This window comes from Zea mays, chromosome 8 (assembly GCF_902167145.1).
Source record: "Zea mays cultivar B73 chromosome 8, Zm-B73-REFERENCE-NAM-5.0, whole genome shotgun sequence".
Taxonomy (NCBI): Eukaryota; Viridiplantae; Streptophyta; class Magnoliopsida; order Poales; family Poaceae; genus Zea; species Zea mays.
This window is the reverse complement of record NC_050103.1, coordinates 145,585,980-145,602,975: the sequence shown is the minus strand read 5'-3', so window position 1 is coordinate 145,602,975 and position 16,996 is coordinate 145,585,980. Positions and strand designations below refer to the sequence as shown.

Here is a 16,996-nt window from a genome sequence, read left to right as displayed (position 1 = left end):
GATCCCACTCTAATTGGATACACAGATGCTGGTTATTTATCTGATCCCCATAATGCCAGATCTCAGACAGGCTTTGTGTTTTTACAAGGTGGAACAGCTATCTCTTGGAAATCTTCCAAACAAACTTTGGTAGCTACATCCACAAATCATTCTGAAATAATTGCATTATATGAAGCCTCACGTGAATGTGTATGGCTTCGCAGAATGATAAATCATATACTACAGTCATGTGGTATTGGTTCCATTGAATCTCCAACCATTATCTATGAAGATAATGCTGCATGTGTTGTTCAGATGGAGACAGGTTATATCAAGAGCAATATTACAAAGCATATTGCCCCAAAGTTATTTTATCCTCATGAGTTGCAAAACAATGGGGAGATAAATATTCTACAAACTAAGTCTTGTGATAATCTTGCTGATTTATTCACTAAATCTCTACCATACTCAACATTCTCAAAATGTGTTGAGGGGATTGGAATGAGACGACTTAGAGATTTGCAGAAATCAGGGGGAGTATGCATCTCTGATATATGACCTGTTCAACATCATATTGCACTCTTTTCTTTATATGAGTTTTCCCTTATAAGGTTTTCTCATGTAAAGTTTTTAATGAGGCAATATCAACATACGCACATGCTATATCATCTATCTATCCATTTTTTCCTACAAGGTTTTTTTTTGGAAGAAGATGTTTGCATGACGGATTCATTGGATATGATTCTAATACTTCAACGATGATCACGTCAAGACATGGACTCGATCAAGGGGGAGTGTTGAGGATCAGTGACGTGGGTTAATCTCGTCCATTAATCTAGATTAGCAGTTAACAGGTGAAGGGCTGTGTCTGTCTGAGATAGCACTTTCACGTCTGTTCAAGATGTATATATATGTGTACACAGTCATTAATGAAAGATGAGTTCTCTCCATTTCGTCATTTCCTCAAACAGTTACGTCCACTACCTAGCCTACTTGTTGAATCATTTATGTTTCAGAAGCGCGCCCCGATAAGTGCTCTAAAAAGATGAGTATTTTAGATCAAGATTCTTTCGGTGAGAGGATGATCAACCGAGAAGAAATATAGACTGACATAAATGTTTTGTGTCAACGACCAAAGGATCAATGCGGTATGGGAATTCAAAACCTGGATTTATAGGATTAGTGTTGAAGGATCGAAAAGGGGAGCAGATGAGGGTGAACGTGAACAAATTAAATTCTGTCGCTAAAAATTAGAACTGAAGCACTTAACTTCAATAAAAATAAAAGAAATAGCTTAAACGAAAAGCACATGAACCAACAATGATCTCATGTTTTGAAAATGTTTCTAGGACTCGCACGAGACCAATAAAACGAATGGATCACAAATCGGACGATGAAAAGTCCGAATGAACTCAAAACCACGTCGCAAATCGGACGACAAAAAGCTCGAAATGCAGGGTTTAAAGAAGGCGTACAGTTAGTGTGCAAGGCTGCGTGCATCAAAAAGTTTTTAAGTTCAATAGTTAAATCTAGACTCCCTCATTTATAGACGATGTGGGTGGAGCAGTAACGTCGACAACATCAAAGCAGTAGGGTTAACGACGTCGAAACAGTAGGGGTGTCGGTGCTACAAGGTCGCTGATGTTGGAGGCAGGGTCGACGAGAACTACAAGCAGTCACGTGAACACGCTTTCCAAAAATCTTATCCGCTCTCTTCTAGTGCAGGGCGGATGACTTGACTGCTCCTGCATTGCGAGTTGCTCCACAGTCCACACTGAGTGTATCTGTACTAACAATTAAGAGCGGTATGTAGACCGCCCCCCTCCCGAAAACCACGGGCCCGCTCCACGAAAACCCCGCAAACCGCCGCCAACCCTGGCAGCCCGATCTCCGTATTCATCGCCGCTGCAAACCGCCCCCAACCCCGCCCGCCCGACCCATTTGTCGCCGCCGCGCCGCAAACCGCCCGCCAACCCCACCCACCAACCCCGCCCGTCCGACCTCCGGAATCGTATCCACGGCGCGATTCGCAGAAGGATTTGGATGCCGCGGCTACCAACAATCCCGAGCCCCCCGCCGCAATCCCGTCTGTCGCGCCGTGACCGCCACATAATCCGCCGCGCGCTCCGAGCTCAATCCGGGGCGCGCGAAGCCCCGAGCTCAATCCCCCGCAAGCCGCCCTGAGCTCAATCCGCGATCACAAGCACTGGAGCCGTTGATTGTCTATGGCGGAGAGGAAAAGGGAGGAGACGAGGAGCAGTCGCGCCGCCTCGGTGGACGCAAGAGCAAGGCCAGAGCTACACTTGGACATACGCGAGGAAGCTGCCAAGAAGAACAGGGAACCACCGACCGCGTCCAACATACGCCGGCATTCATCGTCACTGCAGGTCCGTGCCGCCTACCCGCAGCCGGGGTTGGCCAGCGCCAGCCACCAGGCCGTCGCGGCTTCAACTTCCAACGTCGTGCCCCGCCTGGCAACCGACCGTGTCCACCGCCTCCTGGCTAGTTGGGCAGGGTAGACACAAAGGTCTCATCCAGTGCTCCACTCCTCCGGTGAGCACTGATCTGATCTCCACAATAGCAATTGCGATTTTTAATTCCCAATTTCTAAGCTTTGCATTAGTAGGTGTTTGACTTTATTTTCTTGTAATGTGGATGCAGTAGTATAATAACTTCATTGGATTTAATTATTGTGGCATCATTTTCTACTCCGAGACACCTGTTGAATCTGGAAGTACATGGTGCCTTATTCCTCTCTTTTCTCCTTATGGTACAAGGATGATTACTTTAATTGAATTGGTAAGGAAATGTTGGTTTTCTCGTCCAATTCAGATAATCTCGTTTCCATTTGATCACACGTGCTTCGTACATCACGTGGATAGTCTGTATGAATCCTAAAAAGATCTAATTGAACATCGTCATTTAATTAATATAGGTCGGTCATTTTGCAACCCTTGTTAACAATAACCAGACTGATGGATTTTCTACCGCCGTAAATTTCAAGTAAAATTTATGTTATGATGTTCAACTTTTCTTGTCATGTGTGGCGGAAACATAAGTAGGCTGGATAAATAGTTTTGTAATTTTTATGCCTAAACATGTTCAAACAAACTGTTTGTAATCTAATGTATGCAACTTTGATGCTTAGTTGTTATGTTAAATACCGAATGTACTATAAAATTATATATTAGATAGAATTATATATAAAAAAATTGTTGTGGCACACCCTATACAAAAATCCTAGGTCTGCCACTGGCTGCTGCCATCCACCGCGGGCTCGGTCGCCACGTCGACGCCATCCCTGTCCTCGAGCGCGCCGTCACAGTCGTGGCGCCGGCACAAGAATCGTCTGCCGACAGCGAGCCTGAGGCCGGTGCAGCCGGCGGCGACGACTACCAGCAGCTGCAGCCTGTCGAGCCCGACTAGAGGGGTGAGTGGTGCTGCTCCTGATGAGATCGCTGGAGGCTTAATGGAGATTCCTATCATCTATGATGCACTTGGCGATCTCGATGAGGCCCAAAAGCTTCTTCATATGGCACTCAGGTTGCTCGAGGGCTCATCGAGGGAGTGGAGCATTATTGCCGGTGTTGTGGCACAAATGGGCGTTCTGTACTACATGGTGGGGAGGTATGCAAATTCGGGGAACTCGTTCAAGAGTGCAGATGCAAATTCTAGGGCCATTGGTGAGAGGAAGTCGACATTTTTCGCATTTTGTTGAACCAGATGGGGCTAGCTTGTGTGTAGCTGTTCAAGATAGATGAGGTTGCACAGTTGTTTGAGGAGGCAAGGGCGGTTCTGGAGCAGGAGTGTGGCGCTTCTCATCCTAATACTCTTGGTGTGTACAACAACCTTGCTGCAATCTATAATGCCATGGGAAGGTATATGTCATATTTTGTTCTTCTGCAACCTTCAGTCATTATTCATAATCCATGATCATATATCTTTCTATGATGCAATTACAGTCCTAATCTGTAGTACAGATAGATGGAGTAGACAGCCACATATTTGTGCCAAACATTTGCTTCAGGCAATGGTCTGAAGCGCATCCGATTCAGGTGAGGTCTTGCTCTCATTTGTGCCAAACATTTGCTTCATTGCTTCATAGGTAGAAGTAGAACGACTTGGTTGGTACTCGCAACAGGTATTAGTTCAGATTTGGTTCAGATTTTTAGTTTACTTCCGTTGGATGGTGTGGTCTTCCCCTATTCCATTGCCCAAGCAACCAGAAAAGACATATTAAGAAGGATAGATGGAAACTTAGAAAGATAGAAATACAAGTCAGCTTTAGAATTTACATCTTTTGATACTTTATGCTGCCTTTTCTTTTCTAATTCAGCTTCTGAACTAGGGCTCATATTACAAAGCTTGAAAACAAGAAGACTCATCTCCAATCTAAACTTACAGAGGAGGTACAACCTTTTCTCTAGGATCACACAAAAATCATGTAGCGTAACATTCTTCCATGTAAGATGATTATGTTTTTCAGGAGAAAGAAAATACAGTCCTCCAGGCAAATTTAGAAAAACGAAAAGAAGCATTACACAAGCGCCGTGTTGAAAGGGAAATGTGCCCTTGGGCCATTTCTAAGTATTTTGGTGATTGAGTGCAAACACAAGTGCTTAAATGTGAACTTATGCCCATGGATGAACAAAGTGCAAATCATGAGTAAAGGTATGTTTCTAAGCCTTAGTACATTGGTTTTGTGTACTAATATATTTGTCTAAGTGTTAGAAACAGAGAGAAGAAGAAAAGGAGAATGTTGGCTGTGTACAGCCAATAGACTGCTTCGGTCTGGGGCACCGGACTGTCCGGTGATGCACCGGACGGTGTCCGGTGCGCCAGGCTGCCTCGACCTAAAGACGCCGCTCTCGGGAATTTGCCGACGGCGTACGGCTAAAATTCACCGGACTGTCCGGTGTGCACCGGACTGTCCGGTGAGCCAACGGTCGGCCGAGCCAACGGTCGGCCGCGGAATCTGCGCGCGACACGTGGTCTGGCCAACGGTCGGAAGGAGGCACCGGACTGTCCGGTGTGCACCGGACTGTCCGGTGTGCCAGATCTGCAACGGTTGTCAACGGTCGGCTGCGCCTTTTAAGGAAAGAAATCGGGCACCGGACAGTGTCCGGTGTGCACCGGACTGTCCGGTGCGCCCGACGACAGAAGGCAAGGATGGCCTTCCAGATTTGTTCTCAACGGCTCCTAGCTGCCTTGGGGCTATAAAAGGGACCCCTAGGCGCATGGAGGGGAACACCAAACATTCCTACAACATCTCTAAGCACCAAGACATCGATCTCACGCATTTGTTTCATTGTGATAGCATATAGAGCTCTTGTGGAGTTGTGAACTCTTTGAGTTGTGTTGCGAGCTCTTGTTGCTGCTTGTGTGCGTGTTGCTCTGATCTTTTGAAGTCTTGTGTGCGTTGCTCATTCCCCCTTGCTCTGTGTTTATTTGTGAACTTCAATTGTAAGGGCGAGAGGCTCCAAGTTGTGGAGATTCCTCGCAAACGGGATTGAGAAAAAGCAAGCAAAACACCGTGGTATTCAAGTTGGTCTTTGGACCGCTTGAGAGGGGTTGATTGCAACCCTCGTCCGTTGGGACGCCACAACGTGGAGTAGGCAAGCGTTGGTCTTGGCCGAACCACGGGATAAACCACTGTGTCATCTCTGTGTTTGATCTCTTGTGGTATTGTGTTTTGTTGAGACTCCTTTCTAGCCACTTGGCAATAATTGTGCTAACACTTAACTAGTTTTTGTGGCTATAAGTTTAAGTTTTACAGGATCACCTATTCACCCCCCCCTCTAGGTGCTCTTAATTGGTATCAGAGCCGTTCTCTTCAAGAAAGGGACTAGCCGCCCGAAGAGATGGATCCTAAGGGGAAGGGAATCGTGATCAACGATAAGGAGAAGGAGTCCTTCGTCAATGAGCTCAAAGATGACAAGCCTACCGACTCTGGCTCGGGTCATAGACGAAAGGAAGGGAAGAAAAAGAAGACGAGGCGCATCAAGGAGATCGTCTACTACGACGACAGTGATGAGTCTACTTCTTCCCAAAAGGACGACGACCACAACGACTACGAGCAAAGGAAACCGGTTAATTCTAACTTTTCCTTTGACTACTCTCGTATTCCGCAAAGTTCAAATTCACATTTGCTTTCCATTCCACTCGGCAAGCCCCCACACTTTGATGGAGAGGACTACGGATTTTGGAGCCACAAAATGCGTAGTCACCTATTCTCTCTCCATCCTAGTATATGGGAGATTGTAGATAGTGGAATGCACTTTAATAGTTCGGATAGTCCTATATTCATTAATGAGCAAATCCATAAGAATGCACAAGCTACTACTTTTCTTCTAGCTTCATTGTGCAGGGATGAATATAACAAAGTGAGTGGCTTGGATAACGCCAAGCAAATCTGGGATACCCTCAAGATTTCTCATGAGGGAAATGACGCTACCTTGCTCACCAAAATGGAGTTGGTGGAGGGCGAGCTTGGACGGTTCGCGATGATAAGGGGCGAGGAGCCAACTCAAACATACAACCGGCTCAAGACCCTTATCAACAAAATAAGGAGCTACGGAAGCACGCGATGGACGGACCACGATGTCGTCCGACTAATGCTAAGGTCCTTTACCGTTCTTGATCCTCATTTAGTGAATAATATTCGTGAGAATCCCAGGTACACCAAAATGTCGCCCGAAGAAGTCTTAGGAAAATTCGTCAGCGGGCGAATGATGATCAAGGAGGCAAGGTACGTGGACGACGCCTTGAATGGACCGATCAACGAACCACAACCTTTTGCTCTCAAAGCAACAAGAAGCAAGGAGGCGCTACCTAGCAAGGTGGCACAAATTGAGGCGGTCGGACTTAATGATGAAGAGATGGCTCTCATCATCAAACGCTTCAAGACGGTGCTAAAGGGTCACAAGGGGCAGCCAAGCAAGACCAAGACGAAGGGGAAGCGCTCATGCTTCAAGTGCGGTAAGATTGGTCATTTTATCGCTAACTGCCCCGATAATGATAGTGACCAGGAAAAGGGAAACAAGAGGGAAAAGAAGAAGCATTACAAGAAGGCAAAGGGCGAGGCGCATCTAGGCAAGGAGTGGGACTCGGATTGCTCCTCTTCCGACTCCGACAATGAAGGACTCGCCGCCACCGCCTTCAACAAATCAACCCTCTTTCCCAACGAGCGTCACACATGCCTTATGGCAAGGGAGAAGAAGGTATGTACTCGCAACTCTACCTATGCTTCTTCAAGTGAGGACGAATCTAGTGATGAGGATGAAGTAGATTATTCATGTTTGTTCAAGGGCTTAGATAGATCTAAGATAGACAAAATTAATGAATTAATTGATGCCTTGAATGAAAAGAATATACTTTTAGAAAAGCAAGAGGATTTGTTGTATGAAGAACATGATAAGTTTGTAGAGGCTCAAAAATCCCTTGCATTAGAAATTAAAAGGAATGAAATGCTTGCTTGTGAAGTGTCAACATGCCATGATTCTATTTCTAACTTAAAGAGCATAAACGATGATTTAAATGCTAAACTAGTAGAAGCAAATAAATCCAACTCTTGTGTTGAATATGTTGAAATTTGCACTAGGTGTAAGGATATTGATATTAATGCTTGTAGCGAACACTTAGTTTCTATTTCAAAATTGAATGATGAATTAGCTAGTCTTAATGCTCAACTTAAGACTAGCAAGAGTAATTTTGATAAACTAAAATTTGCTAGGGATGCCTACACGGTTGGTAGACACCCCTCAATTAAGGATGGGCTTGGCTTCAAGAGAGAAGTCAAGAACTTGACAAGCCATAAGGCTCCTATCTCCGCCAAGGAGAAAGGGAAGGCTCCTATGGCTAGTAGCACTAAAAAGAACCATGCTTTTTTGTATCATGATAGAAGACAAACTAGAAGTGCTTATAGGAGTTATAATGCATATGACGATTCTAACTCCCATGCCATGTTTGCTTCTAGTTCTTCCTTTATGCTTGGTAGAAATATGTCTAGGAAAAATGCTATGCCTAGAAAGAATATTATTCATGCTCCTAGGAAAGTAGTGAATCAACCTTCTACAATTTATTGTGCTTTAAATGCTTCCTTTGCTATTTGTAGAAAGGATAAGAAAATTGTTGCTAGGAAATTAGGGGCAAAATGCAAGGGAGACAAAACTTGCATTTGGGTCCCTAAGGATATTTGCACTAACCTTGTAGGACCCAACATGAGTTGGGTACCTAAGTCCCAAGCCTAAATTTGCCTTGCAGGTTTATGCATCCGGGGGTTCAAGCTGGATTATCGACAGCGGATGCACAAACCATATGACGGGGGAGAAGAAGATGTTCACCTCTTACGTCAAGAATAAGGATTCCCAAGATTCAATTATATTCGGTGATGGGAATCAAGGCAAGGTAAAAGGGTTAGGTAAAATTGCAATTTCTAATGAGCACTCTATTTCAAATGTGTTTTTAGTAGAGTCTCTTGGATATAATTTGCTATCTGTTAGTCAATTATGCAACATGGGGTATAACTGTCTATTTACGAATGTAGATGTGTCTGTCTTTAGAAGAAGTGATAGTTCACTAGCTTTTAAGGGTGTATTAGACGGCAAACTTTATTTAGTCGATTTTGCAAAAGAAGAGGCCGGTCTAGATGCATGCTTAATAGCTAAGACTAGCATGGGCTGGCTGTGGCATCGCCGCTTAGCACATGTGGGGATGAAGAACCTTCACAAGCTTCTAAAGGGAGAACACGTGATAGGTTTGACTAACGTTCAATTCGAAAAAGATAGACCTTGTGCAGCTTGTCAAGCAGGTAAACAAGTGGGAGGAGCACATCACAGCAAGAATGTGATGACCACTTCAAGACCCCTGGAGCTGCTGCATATGGACCTCTTCGGACCCGTCGCCTATCTGAGTATAGGAGGAAGTAAGTATGGTCTAGTTATTGTTGATGACTTTTCCCGCTTCACTTGGGTGTTCTTTTTGCAGGATAAGTCTGAAACCCAAGGGACCCTCAAGCGCTTCCTCAGGAGAGCTCAAAATGAGTTTGAGCTCAAAGTGAAGAAGATAAGAAGCGACAACGGGTCCGAGTTCAAGAATCTTCAAGTGGAGGAATTCCTTGAAGAAGAAGGGATCAAGCACGAGTTCTCCGCTCCCTACACACCACAACAAAATGGTGTGGTAGAGAGGAAGAACAGGACGCTCATCGATATGGCGAGGACGATGCTGGGAGAGTTCAAGACCCCCGAGTGCTTTTGGACGGAAGCCGTGAACACAGCTTGCCACGCCATCAACATGGTCTACCTTCATCGCCTCCTCAAGAAGACGTCGTATGAGCTACTAACCGGTAACAAACCCAATGTATCTTATTTTCGTGTATTTGGGAGCAAGTGCTACATTCTAGTGAAGAAGGGTAGAAATTCTAAGTTTGCTCCCAAAGCTGTAGAAGGGTTTTTGTTAGGTTATGACTCAAATACAAAGGCGTATAGAGTCTTCAACAAATCATCGGGTTTGGTTGAAGTCTCTAGCGACGTTGTATTTGATGAGACTAATGGCTCTCCAAGAGAGCAAGTTGTTGATCTTGATGATGTAGATGAAGAAGATGTTCCAACGGCCGCTATGCGCACCATGGCGATTGGTGATGTGCGACCACAGGAACACTTGGAGCAAGATCAACCTTCTTCCTCAACTAAGGTGCATCCCCCAACTCAAGACGATGAACAGGTTCATCAACAGGAGGCGTGTGATCAAGGGGGAGCACAAGTTGATCATGTGATGGAGGAAGAAGCGCAACCGGCACCTCCAACCCAAGTTCGAGCGATGATTCAAAGGGATCATCCCGTCGACCAAATTCTGGGTGACATTAGCAAGGGAGTAACTACTCGAGCTCGATTAGTTAATTTTTGTGAGCATTACTCCTTTGTCTCTTCTATTGAGCCGTTCAGGGTAGAGGAGGCCTTGCTAGATCCGGACTGGGTGTTGGCCATGCAGGAGGAGCTCAACAACTTCAAAAGGAATGAAGTTTGGACACTGGTGCCTCGTTCGAAGCAAAATGTTGTGGGAACCAAGTGGGTGTTCCGCAACAAACAGGACGAGCACAGGGTGGTGACGAGAAACAAGGCTCGACTTGTGGCAAAAGGTTATGCCCAAGTCGCAGGTTTGGATTTCGAGGAGACTTTTGCTCCTCTGGCTAGGCTAGAATCAATTCGTATCTTGCTAGCATATGCCGCTCATCATTCTTTCAGGTTGTACCAAATGGATGTGAAGAGCGCTTTCCTCAACGGGCCAATCAAGGAGGAGGTGTACGTGGAGCAACCCCCTGGCTTCGAGGATGAACGGTACCCCGACCATGTGTGTAAGCTCTCTAAGGCGCTCTATGGACTTAAGCAAGCCCCAAGAGCATGGTATGAATGCCTTAGAGACTTTCTAATTGTTAATGCTTTCAAGGTTGGGAAAGCCGATCCAACTCTTTTTACAAAGACATGTGATGGTGATTTGTTTGTGTGCCAAATTTATGTCGATGACATAATATTTGGTTCTACTAACCAAAAGTCTTGTGAAGAGTTTAGCAGGGTGATGACGCAGAAATTCGAGATGTCAATGATGGGCGAGTTGAACTACTTCCTTGGGTTCCAAGTGAAGCAACTCAAGGATGGCACCTTCATCTCTCAAACGAAGTACACACAAGATCTGCTGAAGCGGTTTGGGATGAAGGACGCCAAGCCCGCAAAGACTCCGATGGGAACCGACGGACACACCGACCTCAACAAAGGAGGTAAGTCTGTTGATCAAAAAGCATACCGGTCAATGATAGGGTCATTACTTTACTTATGTGCTAGTAGACCGGATATTATGCTTAGCGTATGCATGTGTGCTAGATTTCAATCCGATCCTAAGGAGTGTCACTTAGTGGCGGTGAAGCGAATTCTTAGATATTTAGTTGCTACGCCTTGCTTCGGGCTCTGGTATCCAAAGGGGTCTACCTTTGACTTGATTGGATATTCAGACTCCGATTATGCTGGATGTAAGGTCGATAGGAAGAGTACATCAGGGACGTGCCAATTCTTAGGAAGGTCCCTGGTGTCATGGAACTCTAAGAAACAAACTTCCGTTGCCCTATCCACCGCTGAGGCCGAGTATGTTGCCGCAGGACAGTGTTGCGCGCAACTACTTTGGATGAGGCAAACCCTCAGGGACTTTGGCTTCAATCTGAGCAAAGTCCCACTCCTATGTGATAATGAGAGTGCTATCCGCATGGCGGAAAATCCTGTTGAGCACAGCCGCACAAAGCACATAGACATCCGGCATCACTTTTTGAGAGACCACCAGCAAAAGGGGGATATCGAAGTGTTTCATGTTAGCACCGAGAACCAGCTAGCCGATATCTTTACCAAGCCTCTAGATGAGAAGACCTTTTGCAGGCTGCGTAGTGAGCTAAATGTCTTAGATTCGCGGAACTTGGATTGAATTGTAGCATACATGTGTTTATGCCTTTGATCACGTTCATTCTGCATTTTGTTGCTTATTATGGTGCTCAAGTTGTACAAACACTCCCTGGACCTCACAAGTCCGTTGCAAAGTGATGCACATGTTTAGGGGGAGATGTGTTACAACTTGACCCTTTGAGACTAACCATGTGCTTGAGTTTGCTTGATTTAGTCTCGAAGGAGAATTGAAAGGGAAAAGGTGGACTTGGACCATGAAAGACTTCCACTGCACTCCGATGAGAGGGTAACTCATTCCAAGTTCATCTCATGAACTCTTATTGCATTTGCTCTTAATTGAAGATTTTGGTGAGGCAATGGGGTTAAAGGGCCAAGATTGATCCCGTTTTGGTGCTTGATGCCAAAGGGGGAGAAAATAAAGGCCAAAGCAATAGATGGATCAGCTACCACTTGAGAAACTTTGAAAATAGTAGAGTAGAGCTTTTTGGTTTATTCAAAACTCTTGCATTGTTTCTTTCGTCAAAAGTTGGCTTCTTGTGGGGAGAAGTAGTGATTATGGGAAATAGGGGGAGTTTTTGAAATCTTTGATCAATCTCTTTTGGAATGACTCTCTTTATGCTTCAACATGTGTGTTTGACCGAGAGATAGAGATGTGAGTTTGATTTACAAAAAAAAAACAAACCAAGTGGTGGCAAAGGATGATCCATATATGCCAAAATTGAATAGAACTCAAATTTATTCTATTTGAAGTGTTTTTGCACTTGTTCTAGTTGCGTTATGTTGTGTTGGCATAAATCACCAAAAAGGGGGAGATTGAAAGGGAAATGTGCCCTTGGGCCATTTCTAAGTATTTTGGTGATTGAGTGCAAACACAAGTGCTTAAATGTGAACTTATGCCCATGGATGAACAAAGTGCAAATCATGAGTAAAGGTATGTTTCTAAGCCTTAGTACATTGGTTTTGTGTACTAATATATTTGTCTAAGTGTTAGAAACAGAGAGAAGAAGAAAAGGAGAATGTTGGCTGTGTACAGCCAATAGACTGCTTCGGTCTGGGGCACCGGACTGTCCGGTGATGCACCGGACGGTGTCCGGTGCGCCAGGCTGCCTCGACCTAAAGACGCCGCTCTCGGGAATTTGCCGACGGCGTACGGCTAAAATTCACCGGACTGTCCGGTGTGCACCGGACTGTCCGGTGAGCCAACGGTCGGCCGAGCCAACGGTCGGCCGCGGAATCTGCGCGCGACACGTGGTCTGGCCAACGGTCGGAAGGAGGCACCGGACTGTCCGGTGTGCACCGGACTGTCCGGTGTGCCAGATCTGCAACGGTTGTCAACGGTCGGCTGCGCCTTTTAAGGAAAGAAATCGGGCACCGGATAGTGTCCGGTGTGCACCGGAATGTCCGGTGCGCCCGACGACAGAAGGCAAGGATGGCCTTCCAGATTTGTTCTCAACGGCTCCTAGCTGCCTTGGGGCTATAAAAGGGACCCCTAGGCGCATGGAGGGGAACACCAAACATTCCTACAACATCTCTAAGCACCAAGACATCGATCTCACGCATTTGTTTCATTGTGATAGCATATAGAGCTCTTGTGGAGTTGTGAACTCTTTGAGTTGTGTTGCGAGCTCTTGTTGCTGCTTGTGTGCGTGTTGCTCTGATCTTTTGAAGTCTTGTGTGCGTTGCTCATTCCCCCTTGCTCTGTGTTTATTTGTGAACTTCAATTGTAAGGGCGAGAGGCTCCAAGTTGTGGAGATTCCTCGCAAACGGGATTGAGAAAAAGCAAGCAAAACACCGTGGTATTCAAGTTGGTCTTTGGACCGCTTGAGAGGGGTTGATTGCAACCCTCGTCCGTTGGGACGCCACAACGTGGAGTAGGCAAGCGTTGGTCTTGGCCGAACCACGGGATAAACCACTGTGTCATCTCTGTGTTTGATCTCTTGTGGTATTGTGTTTTGTTGAGACTCCTTTCTAGCCACTTGGCAATAATTGTGCTAACACTTAACTAGTTTTTGTGGCTATAAGTTTAAGTTTTACAGGATCACCTATTCACCCCCCCTCTAGGTGCTCTTACGTGTAGCACTTGAAAAAGAAGTAAGAGTTCAAACTTAAGGCCTGACTTATTATTATTATTGTTGTTGTTGTTGGTGGTGGTGGTGGTGGTGTTAGTGTGGTGTTGGTGGTGTTCTGGAAAGAGAATACTCCCTACCAGGTAGGGTTTGAACTTAAATAACAAGGAAGATACATTTTATCATGCATTATGTTGAAGGTGAGGTTGTTCTACTAGCAGACAAACCCATGTGTAGCCCAAACAAGTTTGAGAAATTGATTCTTATTCCTTATGTTTTAAGATTCAACAAATGGACTCCCTGCATTTTGCTTGAGGCACGGTCTTGGTACTCGGTGGGATAGATGTTTGTTCTTGTCATTTTGGATGCCTGGGGCAACTGATATGCAATAGCTTAACGCAATTCTTCTTTTTTCCCTTTTAAAGCATGGATACTTTCAAAACAAACATCTTGATACTTATCCAATGCAATCATGTTTTATTGTTGTAGGAATCTCCCTGATAACAACAAACTGAATGAAGTTCTGATTCTGTTTGATGTTCTAATGTCATTATGCAGCCAACTTTTTTTACTTCACATTTTATAAAAAAGCGTATGGTTCTTTACTTGACCTCGGTTATTGTCATGGTCAGCAAAGGATTTAAACATGATGCCACAGTGAAACATCAGTTTATTTCTTCCTTCAGATATAAAAAGTTTCTAGCATGGTAATGTTTGGGTGCAGAGGCAGGGTGGGGGCAATGCCATTTAGAAAAGCATTATTAAAATATTAAAATCTCACTTTGTCATAGCCATGTATCCATCCGGCACTGGACCATATATTCTGCTTCTGTACACTAGAGATAGAAGTATAGATCACGAACTTAACATGCGGATTCTTCCATCCTTCTTCCTGTATTTCAGCTGCCATCTGATTTTTGTCTCTCCTGTTTGATATATGTTTGACTCAGAACTATGCTGTATTTACATGTTTCGGGAATTGTTTTGTTGTGCTTGCAATGTTCTGTTTTTTTCTATGTTCAACAAGACTATTTTCATTTTGCACATTCAACAGGTGGAAAATTTACGAGACCAGCTACTGAAGGAGAGAAGTTTGAGGGCTTCTCTGGAGTCTGGGCTAATGAATATGCGAAGAGGACAAGTGTCCTTCCCCTCAACAATAGACACCAAGGTATCCTTTCTGAATCTGGCTATTGAGGTAGATAATGTTTTTCACCATTTTAAGTTTTTTTCTTTACGTTGATAATAGACTAAGGCTGATCTTGAGGAAGTTGCTGTCGCTGAAGCTGATATTATGAACTTGAAGCAAAAGGTTTCTGATCTTCGGGGACAACTCAACAACCAAGTTCAGTTGAGTTCCACCTCGTTATGTGAATCATGCAACAACAAGCGATCCATAAATGCAGACAAGCTTGTCGAGTAAGGTTTTACTGCTAAGCATTCAATATTGGTATATTATTATTTTCTCACTGTTGATAATATTTGCCTCCATTTAGAAACTTTGGTTGAGATATAATTGCCCCTCGCTTTCTGCAGAGGTGAACAAAACGCTGCCCTTTCTCCACAGATTGCCTCAGTCGAAGCACCACCAATTGTAGGGTCTTATTCTGTACCTGACATGTTCTGGGCTACAAACCAAATGGTTCAGAAGATGTTGTATTTAAAGGGTGAGATTGCGAAGGATGGCCAAGACGGATCACTTACATCAAGATGGAACTTTGCACAGAGACCACACTCAAATAGTCCAGTCGTGAGCAGGGTTCAAGGTTCCGATGCCTATTCAAGTACTAAAACCGAGGTGATCACATTCTACAGTATAATAAACACTGATTTTACTACCCTGGGTCACCATAATCACTCGTTTTCTATGTCTTAATAAGATTATGCTAACTATGCCACTTTGACTTGAAGTTACTACTTTCACTATTTTTAGGAATCTAGAGGCGCACCTTCCTCTGCATTAGCCAAGCTGACATATGTATCTTTCAAGTAGTCCAGTAGAACCTCTGATTCATCAAGTAGTCCAGGAACGTCGTCGTGTGGTTCGACGCGTTCGTGGACCGCTGCCGCCGGTGAGCCGCGCACGCCGGTGACTTCACCGCACGGCTCGTAGACATCATGGCTGGCTGACATGCAGCGGTGCGCGTACGTGCTCGGTCGCAATGGAGGGACGCAGACGGGGATGTGTGGAGCGGAAGGTCGGTGGCCAGGCCGAGCTTTATAGAGAAGGATCGAGAGAGCGGAGGCGGGCGGGCGCTGGAGGCTGGATGTGAGAAGTGAGGGCCGAGGCCAGCAGGCGGCGGGGCTCCCGTCAGTTTTGTCCGTTGCCTGCAGGACACTGTCCGAGTACTAGAAAAACAAAACTAGCCCTACCCTGTGGCAGGCGACCGTGCACTGGTGTTCGGGTTCCAAACCGCGAGTCCCAAGTCCCAACCCACGCGGCGGCGCGGTGTTGCCAGAGGCAGACTCGCTCGTGGCGGCACCCATGTAGGTCGCGCGTGGAAGGAGACGACGGGGGGGGGGGGAGTGGATGACACCCCCAGCCCACGAGCCTCTAGCTCTAGCTAGGCGAGGTCGAGGAGAGCACGGATGACAACCACAGCCGCATGCACGCTCAAGCTCTAGCTCTTCCTACTTGCACGGTGTGGCCGGTCTTTTGTAATGCGCGGGATTGCGGAGCCGAGAGGCCAGGTGGCGGGCGTTGGCAGGGGGTGCTCCTGTCCAGGAGGAGAGGCGCTCTGCGTGGTTCGTGAAAGGGGCAGGTGAGGCATTTCGCTCCACGCTAGCAGCCATCAGCCATGGCAGCGGGCGGGGGTGCTGCCTGTGCTCCGCAACCAGACGAAACGGCGCGCGTGGAGCGGTTCAGACGTTGTCCTGGTGGAGATGGCAAGTCTGTTTTCATATGTTGGCAGATGACTGTTGTGTGGTGCGATGTGCTGTGGTCGATACGGCACAAGTAGTTGTGCTTATCTGGCGAAACCATGCTACTCCATTAGTCCAGTGTCTAGAGGGCAAAGCATCACAAGACCATCCTGCTATGGATAACAATACAGGTGGTAATCTCTACTAACTATTAAGGCATTAGTGTAGACTGACCTCGCCCCCCTCTACGCGTGGCAACCCCCACCCCCCACCCACCCGCAAACCATGACCAAGCCGGCCTACCCCCGCGGAAGCTCCGCGCGCGCAGCGTCTTCCGCGATGCTCGCACCCACCTGCTCTCCCGCTGGCACACCGCACACTTTGAGCAACCCCAAGGGCCTGTGCGCCGTGTCACAGCAGCCCGGGTCCATTGTGCTTGTTTGCCCTGGTGCCCAGAAGGGGCAGGTTAGGGTGGAACACTATAAGGCAAGGAAGACCAAGTTTATCAATGCACACACTTCCCGCATCGCGTGCTTTGCGTTGTCGCAGGATGGGAGGCTCATTGCGACTGCTAGCACCAAGGGGACTCTTGTTAGAATCTACAATGCAGCTGAAGGCAATCTCCTGCAGGAAGTAAACTTTCTTTCA

General features: G+C 46.1%; 1 non-coding gene across 1 annotated transcript; it reads left to right on the top strand.

Moving 5' to 3' along the window:
* The first annotated feature begins 1,815 nt into the window (after positions 1 to 1,815).
* LOC103637354 (uncharacterized) lies at positions 1,816 to 4,593 on the top strand. The gene is made up of 7 exons (XR_002749031.2): positions 1,816 to 2,532; positions 2,641 to 2,778; positions 3,224 to 3,606; positions 3,703 to 3,857; positions 3,942 to 4,034; positions 4,328 to 4,388; positions 4,466 to 4,593. It is a non-coding gene; the product is annotated as an uncharacterized protein (transcript).
* The last annotated feature ends 12,403 nt before the right edge of the window (positions 4,594 to 16,996 follow it).